General features: G+C 34.3%; 1 pseudogene across 2 annotated transcripts in view; it reads left to right on the forward strand.

Annotated features, from left to right (window-relative positions):
- LOC145672759 (ADP-ribosylarginine hydrolase CG2909 pseudogene) overlaps positions 1-8,078 on the forward strand; it is a 52,936-nt pseudogene extending 44,858 nt beyond the window's left edge. For both annotated transcript variants that reach the window (XR_014128640.1, XR_014128639.1), the window contains exon 2: positions 4,289-8,078. The product of XR_014128640.1 is annotated as an ADP-ribosylarginine hydrolase CG2909 pseudogene, transcript variant X2 (transcript). The remainder of the gene's footprint in view (positions 1-4,288) is intronic.
- The last annotated feature ends 6,172 nt before the right edge of the window (positions 8,079-14,250 follow it).

The following is a 14,250-nucleotide window of genomic DNA, read 5'->3' on the forward strand; positions in this document are numbered from 1 at the left end:
ATACGTATAGTTGCATCTAACCCATTGGTCATTTTAAGTCTAGTGAAATGAAAACTGTTGTAAACATCTAATTAATTCCTTTTCAAAAAAATCAGTCTTCTTACGCAACGTTGATTACCTTTGCCAGATTATCTATCACGTTACGAAATTTCTTATTATCACATCATTTCAAACACAACATCACTACATCGAAACTTTATTCAGTTGACAAAGTTTCCATATTATGTTACATATCAGCAATACTACTACTTATTCCGTTGGCAAAAATGTCATTATATACCGGTACATATCAACTCCATTAAATTCCATTATTCATTCTAGTGTTGCCATTATTGGGATGAAGAATACTGTTGTTTGTACGTATTATTCACCTTCTTGTTTTCAATTATTTGTAATAATATTTTCACTATTAGACTGAAGTAATGACCCTGTTCCTCACACCTAAAAACCAGCTCTGCACCCACAAAAGTAGGTATATGATTTCTGCATGGTGGAATTGTGCATTACGAGCTCCTACCCCTGGTCAGATTATCACTACTGATTTCTACTGTCAGTAATTACAAAGGATGCACTATGCATTGCGACAGGAGTAGGCATTGGTGTATCGCAAGGGTGTGTTGTTCCTGCATAACAATGTCAAGCCATATGTGGCAAAGAAGACCCAGGAGACCATTAAGAAACTTGACTAGAAGACACTGTGCTATGCACCATATTCACTGGACCTTGCACAAACAGATTACCATCTGTTTCATTTCCTCTACAACCACTTCCCCTCCCTCTTTCACAAGTGAGAGAAACCTGCGAAACGCACTCACGGACTTAAAGACTGCCGAGTTTTAGCACGAGGGCATTGTGCAAATGAAGAAACGTTGGCAAAAGGTATTGGATTCTGATGGAGATTATTTCGAAATCTAAAGGTACGTACTGTCCACTGTATTGTTCTTTGTTTGTCAGTGCTTTAAAACGATAAAACTTTTTGGTTGCCTGGTAATTGAAGAGTTGCTCTATTGGCTTTTCTGCTCCTATGCACATTAAATCCTGCTTCGATAACAATAAATTGTAACAAGGGTGCACCCATGGGAAGTTCACAGTCTCGACCCCCCCTAAACAAAAACTTCCAAACTCAATATACACTTGTACACTTTCACAATAACAAATATACTTGTTTAACAGGGGAGTGATTGATGTAGCATGAAAATTTGATTTTACACTTCATCTGTACTATTTCTCTCATAAAAACACACTAGTTCTATCACTTTTTTCTGAAAATATAAGTGGAAGTATTTTACAATTACCTATCCTTTCGTGTGCAAAATAATACTCATTCATTACTACCTAGACGTAATGGCTTGTAGTATTGGACCCCACTCCCACCCCAAAGCTTGGATCCCTCCCAATAAAAAAATTTTGGATGCCCGCCTGAAATGTAAACTGCTCTTTTGAATGATGCTACAGAGCTTGACTCACTTGTCGAGCTTGGATAAGCATTCCAATAACAACGGGTTGAAATTGTGTATGACTTCGAGGAATAAGTAGATCTATGGAAAGATATATAGTTAATACGTGATCTTTTGACCCTATCATGCAAATCAATTAAAATAAAAGGTAAGGGCCACCGCAATAAACTTTCTCGCTCCGATTCCTTAAACTAAATCATGTTGTGCTGCAGTTAATAATGAAACATTTTCTTGTGAAATACGAACGAAATTAGGGATTTTCGGAAAACTTCACTGAAAGAAAACTCATTCCCCAAAGCAAACTAGCTCTTGTAGATTTTCTTCATAAGAAATATCTTATGCCATATGTTAGGGTTGTTAATGAAATATTTGTTTAAAAAATTATAACAAAACCGCATAAGTAATGTTTTACAAAACTTTCCAAAAACAACTTTCCCCCAAGAGTAAACTGCCCTTTGTGGATATTCTCATGAAAATAATTTATGCAATATTTTAGAATAATAGTGAGTCGTTTTTTGAGAAAGTAGTGTGAAAAGTAACCCATACCCAAGAATGAACTATCCCTTGTGATCTTTCTTTTTTTTTCGTAAGGAATAATTCACACAATATTATAGAGATATTAATAAAATATGAACAAAATGGCTTGAATTGTTTCTGAGAAAATCATCCGAGAGAATCACCCCCAAGAATAAACTACCTCTCATGTATTTTCCAGTACAAATGAGTTACACTATTTTTTCAAGTTGTTAATGAAATATTTCTTTATGAAGTATGAAAAAATCGCATGAGTCTTTTTGAGAAAATCGTCCGAAACAAACTCACCCCGAAGAATAAACTACCCCTCGTGCATATTTTCTGCACAAATGAGTTATATTAATAGAATATTTATTTGTGAAATATGAGGAAAACTGCCTAATTCGTTTTTGTGAAAATCGTCCGAAAGAAAATTCACTCCAAGAATAAACTACCCATTATCTATTTTCCTAGAGAATTGACTTATACCACTTATTTCTAAATGACTCATGAAATATAAACAAAATCGTTAGAGCTATTTTTGAGAAAGCATCACATTTTAAAATTTTTACCCTTAAGTAAACTACCCTTATTTTTAGGGTAGGAAGAACATTCAGAAAAAAAAAACTGGAGGATCACATAAATATCTTAAGTTTAAAATTTGGTTGAGATACGTTGAACAATGTGGCCTTTAGGTGAGTGAACATCAGGACGAATGAACAACGGACAGTTGTCGAAAAATTACTTTTTCGATATCTATGGGTCATGAAACATGTATATCCATTGTAATCTCAAATCCGATTTTTTCACGACCACCATACTTTCTTCTATGCTTTCGTTGCTCGATAATAAAAATTAAAATATTTTAGAAGAGTCTTCTTGTATTTTTACATGTTTGCTAAAGTCGATAATTCCTTTTATTTGATACCAAGGTTTCAATGCTTGAGATAAGAGCTTGAGCAGTAGGTAACGTGAGGGCAGACTTTAGGTCCTCATTTCTCCTTCAAACTTATACCCTATTGATTGATTGGCTGATTTGCTGTTTATGTCCTCCGTCAATGGGGAGGTTTATAGGGCCAAACCTACAATTTAAAGTGGAAACTAGTGTGGTGTGTTCTGTATTCTTCTGCCTGGAATCGAACGCGGCACAAGTACTAATCATCAGTGATTCTTCCAGTCCAGGTTGGTGAACCGACCGATCTTCTCCACCTTGAAGCTGAACTAAATTCCGATGCTATGCCACTTTTGTGGTAACACTTTCTTTAGCAAATATCCCAGTGCAAATGGTATCACATTTTGATTTTGCCCCACCGGACAAAATTTCCTGGAAGAAAGCCTGCTAACCTCTAAATGGGAATTTTCACACTTATATTCCTTGGCATAATAAGTTAGATAATGTATATAACAATAATCCGTATAAAAGTGTAAATGTTGTTATGAACAATGGTCTGGTACGGAAGATATAATTTTCTTTTATGGCCAGACCTACACATTTGTGTTGTTAGGTTTTGTGGCCAAACAAATTTCTAGGCAGTTAAGATATAATCTAAAAATACGTCATTGTAAAGGCATGTATGTTCAATTTAAAAGGAAGAAATATTGTAAGGTAAATGTGAAAAAGTCTTAGGGAAATAGACAAGTTTAAATTTATTTTATTTTGTATGTTATCATTGAACATTCATTGAGTGAATTACACCTTAAGTAGTACAATCATCATATATTCTGACGACCTTAGGGTAAATATGTTACTAACCACTGATACTGTATTATTACTTCATGTTACCAACTGTCCAACAAAAATAGTTGAAGTAGGAATAAATGTTACATGCAATTGGATTTTAGACTTCATTGACGATTTAATGTATATAGCAAATTAAAAAAAAAAAAAACTATAATAAAGTTTTCTTCTACACAATAATAAACCTGAAGTACAAGCTAATAATAAAATAATAGAAATAAATAATCATTTCCCCAAAGTAGTTAATGAAATTGGGCTTCATGACTTGCGTTTCACTGATTGTTTCATACTACAATATCTATTTAATCCCAATTCCGTTTTATACTTCCAGTACTAACTAATTGGTTTGCTGAACAACCACTGAAGCGTTCCACTGTGCTAATTGATATCGTGTCATAGTATTCGACTGACAACACTGAATGCTTGAGCCAGATCTGGCAGCTGGCTGATTCAAATTTACTCATATAAGCCACTCTCACGAGCAAGATTCTGATTGTTTATGCCATAGAGTTTAGTTTTAGAGTTGTTGGAACATTATTTTAGAGTTGCCATCTATATCATTGTTTTCTTTTTATTGCAGGTCTCACCCTCATATCAAGAACTACTTCCTAGTTAGAGGAAAATGGATCCCAAATTGGAAAATTATCTGAAAGACTGTCTGGACGTGGTGCCTCCTGGTGACTTAACGGTGAAGGACCTGATAAACTTTAGTCAAAAGTTCCCAATTCCTTTCCCTATCGACACGAGCCGTTGTGAAACTCTCTTAAATAAGAACCCAACCATTGAACCTATTCTGAAATCAAATATTAATGGTACATACCCTATACTCCATGAACATGCTGTTCCATTGTTTTGCAATTTCCTTGAGCACAAAAAGAAATTTGGTACTAAAGTTGAGAAAAAATTGTATAAAAATATGGGACTTATATCGCTAGTTGAAAGGTTGTTTGTTAAAAGGGCTGTGATGTTTTGTGGATCACACGACGCATACGTTCTTCTAAGTGGTGTTGAAAATTGTGGGGGTTGGAAAAATGTTGGTACCTCCAAAGAGAAAATCCCTTTGGTCCTTAAAGATTGCTTAAGTTATGACGAAATAAAACTTTCTGCTTTATTGGCAGTATCTTCTCCCAGTATATTTATCAATGATGGTAATCGCCATAACTGTGGAGCAGTTACAGATCCAAACGATTTGGAAACGAGAGGAGTTATTGTAGGTGTTGTTGGATCACGTCTTGAGAAGAGGAACTTCATGGAATGGCAAGAAATATTGATAAGCAAGACACAAAATGTGAAAGAAAATGGCTATGGTATTCCACAACATGGGAAGCTATCAGCTGAAACATCTTTGAAGAAGATTTGGGCTGATTTTTACCAGGTGCCTTATTTACCCTTGTACAAAGAAGTATCCAAGGATGAAAGTGATAACTATTTGGAATTTCCAATAGATGGTGTATTCTTTAACAACGATATCTTCAAGAAAAGAGTTCAAGTGACCGCATCTACTTTACTCATTGAGGCTAATCATAGAGCAGCTCAAGAAGGCAAAAGAGCATACGTTCATGTTGTAGGGTTTGGCCTTGGTGTCTGGAAAGTCAGTATGCATCAAGAGAAAATATTTATGGACGCCTTCTATTTGTGTTTTCAAACACTTGATCTTGCACATGTGTCTGATGTGGACTTCAGTTGGTTCTCAGAAAAATCTTGCGGTGGTATTGAAGACAATTGCATTGTACCGGGAACTGATATTCGTCTACATTTTTCTAAACGAAACCCTAATGCCAAATTGATTGATGATAATGTGGGTAAATTACTGGTTACATCGTACGCGTGGGATGGCAATTCTATGCCTGGAAATGAGTATTGGACAGGATCTTTATGGACATCGGGAGATCCTGCTGCAGCAAGTTCGAGCCAAGTAGCAGAACTTCAAAATCCTCACATCAACAAAAAAGTTTGTGGTGCAAATCTACATATTGCGACGTCGGAATGGGGCGTTATTCACATTGCTGAATACGCTAAAAGAAAATTAACGGCAAAAGCTTCGTGTCTATAAATTGTTCGCGTGTTACGTGTTACGTAATCATATCTGGTGAAATCACTTCGAAAACATCGTACTGATGCCGATCTAACGAAATTGGAAGGCTAGCTGCTATTCACGAACTGAATTTACGGCAGTGCTTAGGAGTATTACAATATCAACCTTTTTGTTATTTTATGTCAACATAGTCTATGAAAGTATTATATTAAAATAAGACTGTAATTTATGTTCCAGTAATGTGACTTCATTTTAGGAATTTAATCATGCATCACTTCTCATGTTGTGCAACAATTAGATAATGTGTTAGTAGAAATTTGATGGTTTTATAAGTTGTTTAAGCCAATATTTTATCGTGGTGGTTGAAACTATTAGTTAAAAATGTAGGTGGATAACAAAGGAAAACAAGAATATAAATTGTGAATGCAATTTCTTTTTAGTGATATTGTGGTGCTTTTTTTAAAAAAACTAATCTTTATTTGTAAGGAGATTTAAAGCTTCCAGATAATAATGTATTTTAATTTATTTTACTGTATTTTATTTTTGCTTTTTTCGAAAGTGAATTGTGATTACAACTATTGACTGACGAAAACTGTTATAGCTAATAACTTTTGACTGTGGTTGGTTGGTTCCATCTCTTTGTCTCCCATTACAATGGATGGAAGAGTTATGCTTCCTTACGTTGTCTCATTCTTGTTGTTGATATTTTGGTTTGTATTTGGATTGTGTTTGATATATTTCTAATGTCTTCATTATTATATTTCAAACTTTGAAAAGGGATTGACGTATGTGTTCATGTTTATATCAAATTTTCGGACATGAAAGAGGGATGGTAAAACATTAATTTCTGCACAACGTAGGAAAGCTGTAATTTTTCTTAAAGGATGAGAGTTACTCGTAAGAAATCATTGTTAGTTCTTCACCAAATAGGAGGCCAAATATCATATTTCCAACAATGTTGTACAATACATGCTGTCAAAACTACATATAAAACTGTAGGAATCTTTGAATTGTTCAATATTGTTCCAAGAAGGGTTTGGTAATTCTCCAGCAACAAGGTAAATCTGCACAATGAAAATAGGTACATATATGTGTGTACATATAGGTACATATATACATATTAATGTGTACGCAATTTTGTATATACGCCAAGAAAAAACTCTGTAGAAAGTATTAGATTATGATTCAAAGCCAAAAATGATATAAAATATTTTTCTTCAACTTAAAATTATCTAATATATACAGTACACTTAATATATGTACAAAATTATCTAATATATAAAGTAGATTTCAAACTACCAGAATTGAATGAAAATCGTCTCTATAGGAAAAATATATTGAATGCATGTAGTTAGGAGACGGATTTGCACAAAAAAATTATATTTGTACTAAGCTTGTTATAGAAACAAATGCCATGGTTTTATTGGAAATGGAATAAGAAGACTACCTTGTTGTACACTCAGCGACAAAAAATATTTCGTTTGATGAAATTAATTTCGTATATAATTTCAGAATGGAACAACAATTTGAGTACAGTTTTCAGTAAATTAAAAATAAGGCTTAAGTTTAGATTTACCCCTCCAGTTTCAAACCTACAAGAAAGCAATTAAAACATTAAACATTGTTAGGTTAGGTTAGTTTAGGCTAGGTTAGGTTAGTTTAAGTTAGGTTTGGTTAGTTTAAGTTACGTTAGGTTACCAGGTAAGACTTTAGTTAGACTAGAACAGTGACTTGACCCGGTTCCCATAGAAGCTTTAATTATCACAGATTCAATAATTCGTGGTTCTCATAGAAATTTAATAAATTCTCTTTATTATTCCTACTTGGTTCTATAAAACTCAATGTGGAAATATCACGTTCAACACACTTATTTGCCATCCTATACGACTACGACGCTGCTGAATCACCGAAATCTTCCGCGTTGCAAACAGTACCCACTTCTACATATCTTTTCTCGTATTAAACATAACTATACTGCCAAACTTATGCTACACCTAAGCATCACATAAGAACTCCAAATCATTATTTCTTACCTCATTTATCCTGTAAAATTTTCTAATCTTTATTAAAAACGGAGGGGCAACTCTAAACTTAACCCAAAAATAATGTAATTTTCTGTACGTTCCAGGCATACCAGCATTGTATATACGTTCCAACCGTACTACCGTTACTCCGAAAATAAATTTACCAAATGGAAAGAATTGTTGTTGCTGACTGTATAAGGATATAATCTGGGTGTAGAAGGCATTTATTGTCTTACCTACAAAATGCATGAGCACGGAAATATCTGGAATCATTCTAACTTATTTATTATTATTATTATTCATAATTTTTCTACGAGAAAGTTTGTTAAATTGAAATGAAAATAAAACAAGTTTGATTTATAAAATTGAGGAATTCTATGCACATTCCCGAACTGATTTCAATGTTATTAAGCAAATTGAATTAAATTGTCTTTTTTTCCATTTAAGTGTACTACAAGCAATATGCTTCTAAGACATTCAGACGTTTTACAATAGGACTTACGTTAAAACGAATTTGATGTTTAAAGTCAAAAGTAAATGTAAAAAATTCGTATAAAATGTCCCTTAAAATATTGCTTCAAACACTTTTCAATATTTGGATATATCTGAGAGAAAAATACTATCTGAGGTCTAAAAAAATGCAATTTTATTGGTCCACGTCATAGGTAAGTCTGTAAATAATACCTGCCTTCACTCAGGATAGAGAGAGTATGAAGTAATGCATAATTATAGCTTATCCTAGAGAATGAATCTATAGCTATGGAAGTTATGGAAATATAAATAATTATGAAAGGATTAATAATTCACCCATGAATGGTTATGGAAGATGTAGTCCTATTTCTGAAAACTGACTAATCAAGATTAGCAGTTGCAGGGCCTAAACTTGAATTCTCTACACGTAATATCGATGTTTCCTCCCCGAAAACTCTATTAGAACTCTCACTTCACTTTCATACCATTGATATGCCATGATGTATTTGTTAGGCCTATTTAACAAACAAACAACTTAGCTTCAATAAAACGAGAAAAAACGAAGAGATAAGTGAACCATCTAAATGTAGAATGATTTGATCAAATAAAACTTCGAATACATATCATTAGTAACTACCTAATCATCGATGTTATTTATTTCGATTTCTCTGTAGTAATACGTACTTAACGATAAACCTGTTTTTGTTCGATTCGTGAATTCGGTTGGTTTCACGAGAATTTACAATTTTTCAAACCTGAGAGAGATTCGTAGTATGAAACTGGAATAATGTATTTGTCCTGTACATTTTATGCATAATTTTAAACTGATATATACTAGTAGTATAATTCTGGTCTTTATTTAAATTACAGTGTCTTTCAAGAAATAAGAGCTTAAAGTGATAGTCAATAGAAATTAGCTGTGGTAGAGCCATGCTAATTTGTTAACAAATAATTCATTAAAAAAAAAAATGTTTCGGTATCTTTTCTGTTTGTATCTGGAATAATTAAATGCTGCTTATAGAAAGAAGGTTTAGTAACTAGTACAGTAAGTTCAATTTAAGCCTGTCTCTGTGAAAGTAGGAGAGCACAATGCACTTTACCAAATTCACCCTATCGAGCTCATCCGTTCCTAAGCGGTTACCCTTTGGCGTGAGGACTCGGTTTCGATTCCCGGCGGAGCTCATGTTGTTGGGATTCTACGTTAATCAGTAGGTCCATGTCTCATATAGGCTCGCTGCTGAACGGGATGTTAAACTCAAAATCAACTCAACTCAAATTCACCCTATCAAAACTCATTCCATTCACAACCACGGGTGCTATAAATAAAATTTCTACAGCAAGAGGTGATTTTACTTTAATAGCTATAGGTGGTAGAAAGCAAAATAATTATAGTGAAGTTTTCGAAATCCGGACTTTTTTGTAAATGTAGTCTAAATTTAGGGGCAATTTTACAATTTTTAATATAATTTAGCCTGAAATTGTGTTTGGACCCCCCCGAAAAGCTTTGGACCCTCCCGAAAGAAATTCCTTCGCACGTCCCTGTTTAATGCCACATGAACCATAAAATGCAGGAACATAGTTCAAACTTGACCGAAGATGTGAAACTGTACACAATCGGTAATATAGAAAAAAATAATGCACCTCTATCTGTAATTAATGTGTATTCGACTTCCCAATTACCACGCTATTATAGCTTAGGAAAGTACAGAGCTATTACAAATGACTGACTCGATTTCATAAATTCACTGTAGCTTTATATTAGACCTATTTTCACAAAACTTTGCAGACATATTGAAAAACTCAAAAAGGTTTCTTTTTTCGTGTGGCAGGTTCGTTTCTGATTTATGCCACGAGAGCACAGCAGTGAGTATTTATTCAATATGGCGACAAACGCAGAGAAAGCTTATGCTGTGTTCGAGTTTCATTCACATCAATCTGTCCTAACAGTGTAAGGACACTTCTGAACGAAGTTCAACAAAGATCCACTACATAGTTTACAGCTTCAGGATGTCTCACTTCCATTTCGAAGTCGGGATGATGATCAGCAATTCCTGTTATGGCCTCCATGCTATCCGGACATAAACCCCAGGCAAGCTTTATGTGTAGGGTTATGTGGGAGATACAGTGTTTATGCCTCCTCTACCAGAACTGAGAGCTCGCATCAACAGTGCTTTTAAACAAGCTTTCTCTGTTCGTATCGCCATCTGGAACAAATCCTCACTGCTGCCCTCTCGTGGCAGAAATTAGAAGTAAACCTGAAACACCAACACACACCCACAACTTTTTAAATGTTTCAATACGTCGGCAAAGTTTTGTGACAGCGTGCTCAATAACAAAGCTAAAGTGAATGTATGAAATCGGGTTAATTATTTGTAATAACCTGTATGCTAATTAAAATAGCATTTCTTTATTGTCAGAATTTATGAAATACTTATGGCTACTTTTCCATTAAAATACACGCGCTCGATCGTGTTTGGTATGTGAGAACGTCATCTCGAATGCAACAAGAAAAGTCGACCATAATGCTGATGTTATTATTAGAAACTTACCTTAACATTCGTATATTTTTGTCTTCCTTCAATCTTAGTTTACTGTCTTGCAAATGTCGACCGCAAACGTAACAAAATGTACAAAACTAACAGTTCATGTGATTGTACGTCACCCCACACAATGCCTGAACTTACAACTTATCAACTTCACTCCCCCGAGTTGTAATGATAAAGCATTCAAAAGCCAGATGAACGTTCAACTGTGGTTGTTGGTGGTTAAACGTTCAACCAAGTTTTAGCCATCAATGTATGTAAACGTTATTCTCTCAGAAAGTGTAAATGTTTATTGTTTTGATGAAAGAGGACTAACGTATAATATCTCGTATTTACGAGTAAAGAGTGAAATTCTTCTTGTTTTCGCTTAACAACAATCTAAGAACAGATATAACATTTATCTAGAAAGTTGAAACTTTTTTTACAGTGTAATGCTTTATGTTTTTTCCTGTTTTTGGTGGGTTTGAACTACGTTTTTTTTTTTTTTTTTTTTTGTAATTCATGTACAGGGTGTCCAATATACAATGCAATCCAGGTTTGGGATAGTAGAACTTTTAAACCTGAAGCGATATACAAATAATGCTTAGGCCTATACCAAAAAAAAGCTTTGTTCATGCATATATTTTTAAACTAGAGAGCAATGATTGAATTACACTATTGTAATCGAAGGTGGAAATCAATCTTTTTTTTTTTTTTTTTTTTTTTTTTTTTTGCAAAACATGTAAATTGACTCAACTTATACGTATGGATGTTCTGTTGTTGATTTTCAATTTGTTTAGTTGGAGTAGCTTGGAAACTATGGAGCAGAAAAAATAATTTTTCATTTCCACCGATAACTAATCGGGTGAGGCCTCTGTAAAGAGGAACTAGGGAAATAGTAGTTTTCATAAATTAACACTCTGAATTGGCAACATTACTGTTTCAGTGCATCGAAAGGTGTGTTAAGGATCTTTACACAATATAATTACATTATATAATTCCTGGAAACAATGAAAAAGAAACTTTGAGATTACCATGATAAAACTTTTACTTACATGTATCCGGCAACGCTGCTATTCATTTCTATGGGGCTACTTAAAGCAAAAGGTATACAAGAACAATTCGCGAACTATACAAGATCTGGAAACGAACATTCGCAGTGCCATTGAGAATATTAACACTTCTACTCTTCGTAAATTGGCTGCCAACACGGTGAAATGTGTGATCCAAAGTGTGAATCAAAACAGGGGTCACTTCTAGCATCTGCTGTAGAGCTGATAACTCATTGCGTTGTAGTAGCAGTGTTGCCGGGTACATGTAAGTAAAAGTTTTATCATGATAATTTCAAAGTTTCCTTTTCATTGATTTGAGGAATTATATAATGTAGACACATCCTTAACACATCTTTTGATGTGCTGAAACATCAACAATATTGCCAATTCAGAGTGTTAATTTATGAAAACTACTATTTCCTAGTTCCTGCATACAGAGGCCTCACGCGATTAGTTATCGATGGAAATGAAAATTGTTTGTTTTCTGCTCCATAGTTTACAAGCTACTCCAACTAAACAAACTAAAAATTAACTACAGAACATCCATACGTATGAGTTATGAGTCAATTTACATGTTTTGCAAAAAAAAAAAAAAAAAAAAAAAAAAAACTTCGATTACATCTGGCAACACACTGTGTGGTTTCTAGTGTACTTCAATCATTGATCTCTAGTTTAAAAACATATGTATGAACAAACCATTATTTTGGTATAACCATTATTTGTATATAGCTTCAGGTTCAAAAGTTCTACTATCCCAAACTCCGGGTTGCATTGTATATTGGACACCCTGTATATTTAAAAAAATATACCAACCCAAATAGACTTACTATTTATTTTTTAAAACTTTTTAATATACTTACATTGTTACATTGAATAACCATAATCAGTACTTTATTAATTTGTTCATGGTTTAACGAAAATAAAGTTTTTATACAATACGGGCCGTTATCTTAGTGTTTACAGATTACATCAAGTAGGTAATTTCTACATTTTGTAGTGAATTTACATTTTTTAAAAAATGTATTTCTTTCCTGCACGAACACCTACGGCTATCTTTTCTTGTATTTTGAAAAGTAGAGTTGGAATTAATTCTGTACGAAGTTTGAATTTCATAATATACGTAATTTTAGATCTTGATCATAAAAAGAAGATGAAGAACGAAGCTTATGTCTCTTGTGGAATGGAAACGTCTCGATAAGAAATAAGTCGGATCAGTTCTAATTTTCCTTTTCCTTTGTCGAAGAAGCAAAGTTTTTACTTTATCATTTATTGTTCGAGAGAAATTTGGTTATCTTACTGTTAGAAGGTATTCTTTGTAGAGCTGAGATTCTAGAAGCTGCATCCACAATTTATTTTTTCTTTAGTTTGGCGTCCCATGATTATGCACCGAGGCTAATGGAGACCGTAATGGATGATAGAATGACAAAAATGGAAGGAAACGGGGGAAAAATCCACACACACGATGTTTGTCCATCACAAAGCCCACTTGGCGGTAGCTGAGATCGAACCAGGGACCCCACGCGCCAGAGGTGAGCGCTGTACCAATGATCCACCAATGGTCTCACATTCACGATTTCGATCAATATAATTTTGTTGTTGTGTGAGTTGGAATGTATAAATTAATTTACTTCATTTCTTCTCATCTGAAATAATAAATTTTTCATATTCGGGCGGGCGGGTCCGGACCTGATGGACCCCTAGCGTGGGCGTGCCTCAGGATTAATTTCATCACAGTTATTAATATGCCTTGTAAACAAAAACGGAGCAGATATTGAATGCATTTGAATGATTAGGAAAATGAAAATAGGTGGAACAAAAAAGGAAACCCCTCAAAAACCGAACTCACATGGCCTGGAATCGAATAGGAGCCCTTGACATCAGAAATAAAATCTCTATTAATTAAAAACAAATTTAATAAGTATAATTTTTACTAACTCCATGGCCTACGGAACCCGAAGATTTATTGCCGCATTCACAAAAACTCTCCACTGACTTTCGTCCTTAGCCAAATAGATCCAGTTTTTACTTTGTATTCCTACTTCTGCGAGGTTCATCTTAACATTGTCCTCCTATCTGCGTCTAGGTCTTCCTAATAGTCGTTTTACGATTGGATTTCTGGTTAAAATTTTGAAAGCGTTCCCATTATCTTCCTTTCTACCTATATAACCTCTCCTAAACTTAATAACCCTATGTTATGTAAACAGTATAAATTCTGCTGTTCCTCATTAAAAAGTTTTCATCTTTCTCCATTCCCCTCTTGGCAGTGGTCTGCATGAGCTCGGGCTGAGCTCGCAGTCTTAAGCCTGACCCGGCTCGCGGCGGGACTCGGGCCCACAAAGCATATATCACTTCGAGCCCGGGCCGGGTTCGGGCCGTAAATTTTAAATAGACAACCATATTTCTCGGACCTAACTTTGTAAATATACTGTACAACAATA

This window comes from Thermobia domestica, chromosome 16 (assembly GCF_964235325.1).
Source record: "Thermobia domestica chromosome 16, izTheDome1.hap1.1, whole genome shotgun sequence".
Classification (NCBI taxonomy): Eukaryota; Metazoa; Arthropoda; class Insecta; order Zygentoma; family Lepismatidae; genus Thermobia; species Thermobia domestica.